The sequence below is a fragment of the Triplophysa dalaica genome, chromosome 4, assembly GCF_015846415.1.
Source record: "Triplophysa dalaica isolate WHDGS20190420 chromosome 4, ASM1584641v1, whole genome shotgun sequence".
NCBI lineage: Eukaryota > Metazoa > Chordata > Actinopteri > Cypriniformes > Nemacheilidae > Triplophysa > Triplophysa dalaica.
In genome coordinates, this window is record NC_079545.1 from 12,121,485 (window position 1) to 12,127,375 (window position 5,891).

General features: G+C 37.9%; 1 long non-coding RNA gene across 2 annotated transcripts; it reads left to right on the plus strand.

Annotated features, from left to right (window-relative positions):
* The first annotated feature begins 238 nt into the window (after positions 1 to 238).
* LOC130419860 (uncharacterized) lies at positions 239 to 3,672 on the plus strand. Of its 2 annotated transcripts, none has more exons than XR_008906551.1 (3): positions 239 to 684; positions 1,719 to 2,653; positions 3,339 to 3,672. It is a non-coding gene; the product is annotated as an uncharacterized LOC130419860 (long non-coding RNA). The 2 variants fall into 2 exon arrangements; XR_008906552.1 differs by having other exon boundaries at positions 239 to 358.
* The last annotated feature ends 2,219 nt before the right edge of the window (positions 3,673 to 5,891 follow it).

Sequence of the window (5,891 nt, forward strand, 5' to 3'; positions counted from 1 at the left end):
TCAGCAAGAATCCAGATTAATCCTTCATATTTAGGCATCTTGCGTGCAAACATGTAAGTCCTTCATGTTTCATTTTTATCAGATTTACCGTCAAGAGCTCTGTGTGCTTGTATCGTAGAGGCAGGAAGCCGTTACTCTATTCTGCGGAAGCACCTGTTTCCATGACGATAACAGCCCTACCCTCTTTTGTCTACATTAAGGTGAGAGCCACGTCCTCGGAAGCGAGCGGACGGAAGGAAGAATGAAAGATAAGGTTGTTTTTCTCCCGCTATGCCCCCGCTCGGCGTTCTCTGGCATTTCTTCTCCCCCTATTGTGCCTTTCACGTTTTTATCAGCTTTAGAAGAAAATGTGGCCGCGGTGAGTCAAAACCAAGTTTTACAGTCCTCATATCTGCGTCTTTTAAGGCGGGAGCACAACTCAAATGCGAGGCGAGAATTCCTTGCAAATTGGTAGAAACATTTATCTTTAAGGAGCGGGAGTTAGAACAAGACACTTTGTAAAAGTTGCCTCGCTGAATTCGCCTTCCCTGGCTGATAGATGAGCCTTCTTCACCTTTATTGAAACGCAGTTTGATAAATGGGCAGGTCATTGATTCTGGCATTGGAAGCACGTCCTCCACCCTTCTGCATATTCTCTATAGGATACAGCAGATCACAGAGGTGCAGCACATTCATCACGCGCAGGTGATCATTGTCAAAATCTCTGTGACTCGTACAATAATGTGATCGGCAGGGGAAACACTGTGTGTCAGGTTAGTTACAGCTAAGGCTATGTTCACGTCGAAAAAAAAATCTTTGTTTTTTGTCTGTTCAACTCAGATCTGTTTCATTTTGTCTGAACAGAAGCAAAATCCCACTTAAAGTAGATTTTAGTTAATATATTTCAGTCTGAATGGTCAGTTTTGGATGCAATTTGTTTTTTCACCATTAGTTGGGCAGGTTATGTTAGGTTTTGTGACAACTAAACTCCTCTTGAGAATATACGATGTTCCCACCAGCGATCTTTTTGTGACACCTGCAGTGACAACGGCTGCAAACATTGCATGTGCTTCACTGTTTCTTATGCTGTTGTCTGCGCGAATGTCTTGGTGACTCAGCTCATGAAAAACATCAATGGCAAACATGTAGCAAAAGTTTCATACATGGAAAACCAATGCACGTTTGCATAGTTACTATGGCAACAAGTGTAGCCGTGCTAAAAAAATGGATGACTGTAAACAGAGAATCATGAGACACATAACTTACAATCAGTCTAAAAGAATATTTAGGAAAAAATCGTATTTCTTCCACAGTTTGAACAAGGCTTTGCAAACCTATAGTGTGTTTAAAGTTATTTTCAATATTTACCAGCATTATTTCTTTATGGGAACAAAGTTAAAATACTGGATATAACTGATAGAAAAGATAAGGTTATGGAAATTGTTAACATATAAAAAAGTGTTTTTGACAGGTGACTCATGAATGTGCGCATTCAGCACTTTTAAAGCAATTCCTCAGATCACTGCTTACAAAGTGCAGATTCTTTAGTTGTTATAAGTTGTTCAGCAAAGTTTTGAAACATCCAGTGTCGAAAAACATGACTTGAGACACAAAAATGAAAACACTATCATCATTTATTCACCCTCAAGTTGTTCCAACTCCTGTTGTATAACATTCTTTGTTACTTGAAACACAAAATCAAATGTTGGCCAGAATGACTGACAACTTTTTTCTTTCAGTGTGCTGGTTAAAACCATTGACACTATTCTCCAAAATGTCAAAATTCACACAAAAAAAAGGATATACTTGAAAGAAATGACAACATTTTTGGGTGAGTTATCTCGTATAAACCTGATTCTATCATAATTAAAGGATAATTTAAAACAACTGATTGATTTATTTTTCGGTACAAAAGGCTCGTTCTGATATCTATTCTTTTTTGACTATAGGGATGACACAGCACCCTGCAATAATGAACTTTTAGATTTTTCTAAGGTGTTGCTTGCCACTGGAATAAACTGCATCTTCCCGTGCAACATTAAATCTGTATGTGTTTGTTTGCTTCAGCATACATGGTAGGCCGACCTGAAAGACATGGATGAGACACACATAGCAATTTACAGGTCAGTTTTTACTATCTGTGATGAGGTGACAGCACTTAGCACTAATTGGGCTGTCGTCCTGTTTCTTTCTTTCTTACAGGTGGTCGTCTTCATCTTCCCTTTATATCATCTCCACCTTTGTAAAAGGAAAACATAAATATTTCAGAATCCAACCCACTGGCACCTTTGATCAAAATAACACACACACAAGAGAAATAAAGATGTATACAGTACCTAGCAAAAGTATTCATCCCCCTTCATTTTATTCACATTTTGTTATGTTGCTGCCAAATCACAATTTTAACTTGAGCTTTTGTGATAAGAGGGAATTGTATTCAAGCGAACATCATGTAAATGTTAGAACTGAAAACGCCCTTGTTACTGAGATTACATCTGTTATTGACACCATGTCCAGCGAACACCAGGTTCTGGAATGCACCTATCTATGACAACATTGATAGGTTGTCATCAACAAGGCACAGGTCGACCCTGAATTTTTGGAGAGTTTAAAATTAAAAAGCAGTGCTGTGCCTTCAGTATTGGATCCGATAGGAATGGTGCAGCACTCTTATGTGAGTAAACCATTTTTGTACTATGCGACACTATTGCTTTGTTAGAGATCACTTGATGTGCCCTGAGCTCTATTTGCACGAGATTAGTATTACCTGCGGACCTCTAGTCATTTGTAATAATTCCAGAGGTTGTCTGTTATATTAAGCTTGTGCGAATCGCCACCTCTGTGATTTAGTGGGCTCATATATAATTTTTCATATACATGGTTTTGTCCACCGTTTGCGAATAATGGAGGCTGTTTTGAAGTGTTAGGGCGTTTATTTCCAAGTGTCTTCAATGCGGCACGCCCATTTAAAACCAAGCGTTGTAGAATTGGCATCAAAACCTAGGTAGATAATAGCCTATTACTTATTGATTTTGATGTTTTTGGATGTAAAAACCACGCAAACATCATAAGTAGACCTCAAATAACAGTATAAAACAATTAACTAGCACAATTCATCAAACCTTTAACCTTTTTTTACATTAATCTACACTCCATGCACAATGATGTCAAAACAAAGACAGATTTGTGACTTAGAACTTTGCTAATTTATTAAAAATAAGATAAGCACATTGCATAGGTATTCATATCCTTAACTCAGTAGTTGGTTAAAGCACCTTTAAAGACTCAAATCTTTTGGGTATGATGTGACAAGCTTAACACATCTGTGTTTGACAATTTTCTGCCATTCTTCTCCTCAGATCCTCAGGTTGGATGGAGATCTTTCTGGGTTCAAGTCCAAGCACTGGCTGGGCCACTCAAGGACAAATTTGTTCAGAAGCCACTCTTGCATTGTTCTAGCTGTGTGCTTAGGATCATTGTCATATTGGAGAATGAACCATCCGCCCTGTCCGAGGTTATGAATGTTGTGGGCTAGATTTTCACGATCATTATCTCTGTAATTTCTGCCATTGAGCTTTCCTTCTACTCTGACAAATGCCCCAGTCCCTCCAGCTGAACACCCCCACATCATGATGCTCTTTCCACCACACTTTACTGTTGGGACGGTATTGTACAGGTGTCAAGCAGTGCCTGGTTTTCTCCAGACATGATGCATGAATCTGAGGGGAATCCGGAGAATCTTGTTTCTGACAGTTGGAAAGATTTGTTGAAAGGTACACTTTTGAATGTTTCAAGATTTCATTTGTCTTCACTTGGCAAAGAGTTGAGTCTTGCCACTCTGCAATAAAGCCCAGATTGATGGAGTGTTGCAGTGGTGTTTGTCTTTCTGTAAGTTTTCTCCCATTTCATATATGATCATGGAGCTCAACCAGAGTGATCATCAGCGTCTTGGTCACAACTCAAACCAAGACCCTTCCCCATCGATGGCTCAGTTTGGACTGGAGGTCAGCTCAACTAACAGATCTGGTGGTTTCAAACCACTTAGATTAGGAATTAATGGAGGCTACTTTCTTCTGTGAACCTTCAATGGAGCAGATCTTCAACAAATCTGTGTCTTGATAAAATCCTGTCTCAGAGCTCTACTGGCAGTTCTTTTGACCTCATCTCTTGGTTTTTAATTTGATATGCATTTTCATCTGTTGCACCTTTTATTGAGGTATTAGCCGCTCCAAATCATACTTATTCAATTAAATTTGCCACAGGTTAACACCACTCGAAGTGTATAAACATCAACAAGCAAAACTAATTGCCGCTGAGCTAAATTTCAAGTCTCCCAGAAAAGGGTATGAATACAAATCCAATGTACTTATTCCAGTTTTAATTTTTATAAATTTGAAAAGTTTGAACACAAATCTGTTTTTGTTTTGTCAGTATTGTGCATGGAGTGTAGAATATGTTTAATTTTTATTCAAAGTTTAAAGTTATTTGAAGTTAAAAGGCAGCAACAAAACAAAATGTGAATAAAATGAACGGGGATGATTTATTTTGCAAAGCACTGTATATTCCTATATACAACCGCAAAAAAATTAAGAGACCTTTCCAAACTTTCATTTACTCAGCATTTCTAGAGGTATTGTGGCCATTCCAGTCCAGTGTGTTAAAGGGAAACCCAAGAAACAAAATTTCTCCATGAATTACTCTCCCTCAAAGCATCCTATGTGAATATGTCTTCTTTAAGAATAATGCAGTCGGAGTTGTAAAACCAGCATCCTTTTTCTTCCAAGAGATAGAATGGGAGTGAATAGGGGTTGAGTTTTTGAGGCTCCAAAAAGTGCATCAACCGATCAAAGAACTGCTCGATACGGCTCTGTGGTCTTAACAAACGTTTTTCGGCAAATAAATGCAAATAGAAACAATATTTTGATTGACATATGCAAAAATTATCATACCAATAAATAGTAAATTCAGAAAAACTGAAAATGCTCTTTAAAATGGTTTTATAATTTTTTTTGCAGCTGCGAAAGATTTTACTTAGAGTAAAATAGCATATGGTTTTTAGGTCCTACTTTGGTTTATGGAGTGTCCAACAACAAGTTTATCTTAATACAATGTGTAAAAACACTATAATGTCGTAATAATAGGCAGTTATCCGTACCTTACTTCTTGACTGACTCTCAAATGATTCGTTCCGCGATTCATCCGTCTAGGCCCCTCCTACCCGCTAACAACTCTTGTCATAAAAACTCCCAGTGTGACAACATGCATGTTGTGCTTTTGCTTATCAATGAAATAAAATTTATTTTTTCTTAAAAATACTGTTAATACATTAGTAATACTATTATTTCGTCTTAACTGGTTTAGACGAACCAGTCTAAACCTTATCTTCACTCGCTAATGCAGACATATGTACCCGCCAGATCCATACGCTCTGCAAACGAACGGCGTCTTGTGGTCCCATCCCAAAAAGGTAAAAAATCTCTCTCGCGCACCTTCTCCGGATCTGTTCCACCTATGTGGAATGATCTGCCCGCTGCTACAAGATCTGCAGATTCTGTAGCCATATTTTAGAAACGTCTGAAAACACATATCTTCCGTCAACATCTGACTTATCTGTTCTGACTCTATTTTCTTCTCTACACTTTGAGAAAAAAATAAAAAAAAATGAACGGTTATGTATACTGTGTTAGGATATATGAGACCAGTCTTTTTTTTTGATTGCACATATGCTTTTGTTGTACTTATGCTGTCCCAATTGCTTCCATTGCCTACCCAACCTGTAAGTCGCTTTGCATAAAAGCATCTGCTACATGAAAATGTAAATGTAACTGTGCGATGTCATGGTACATAGAGCATTTCAGCAAGTCGACGTTATGAAAAATGATTGTAGTTTCACCCAATTATATCTATATAGG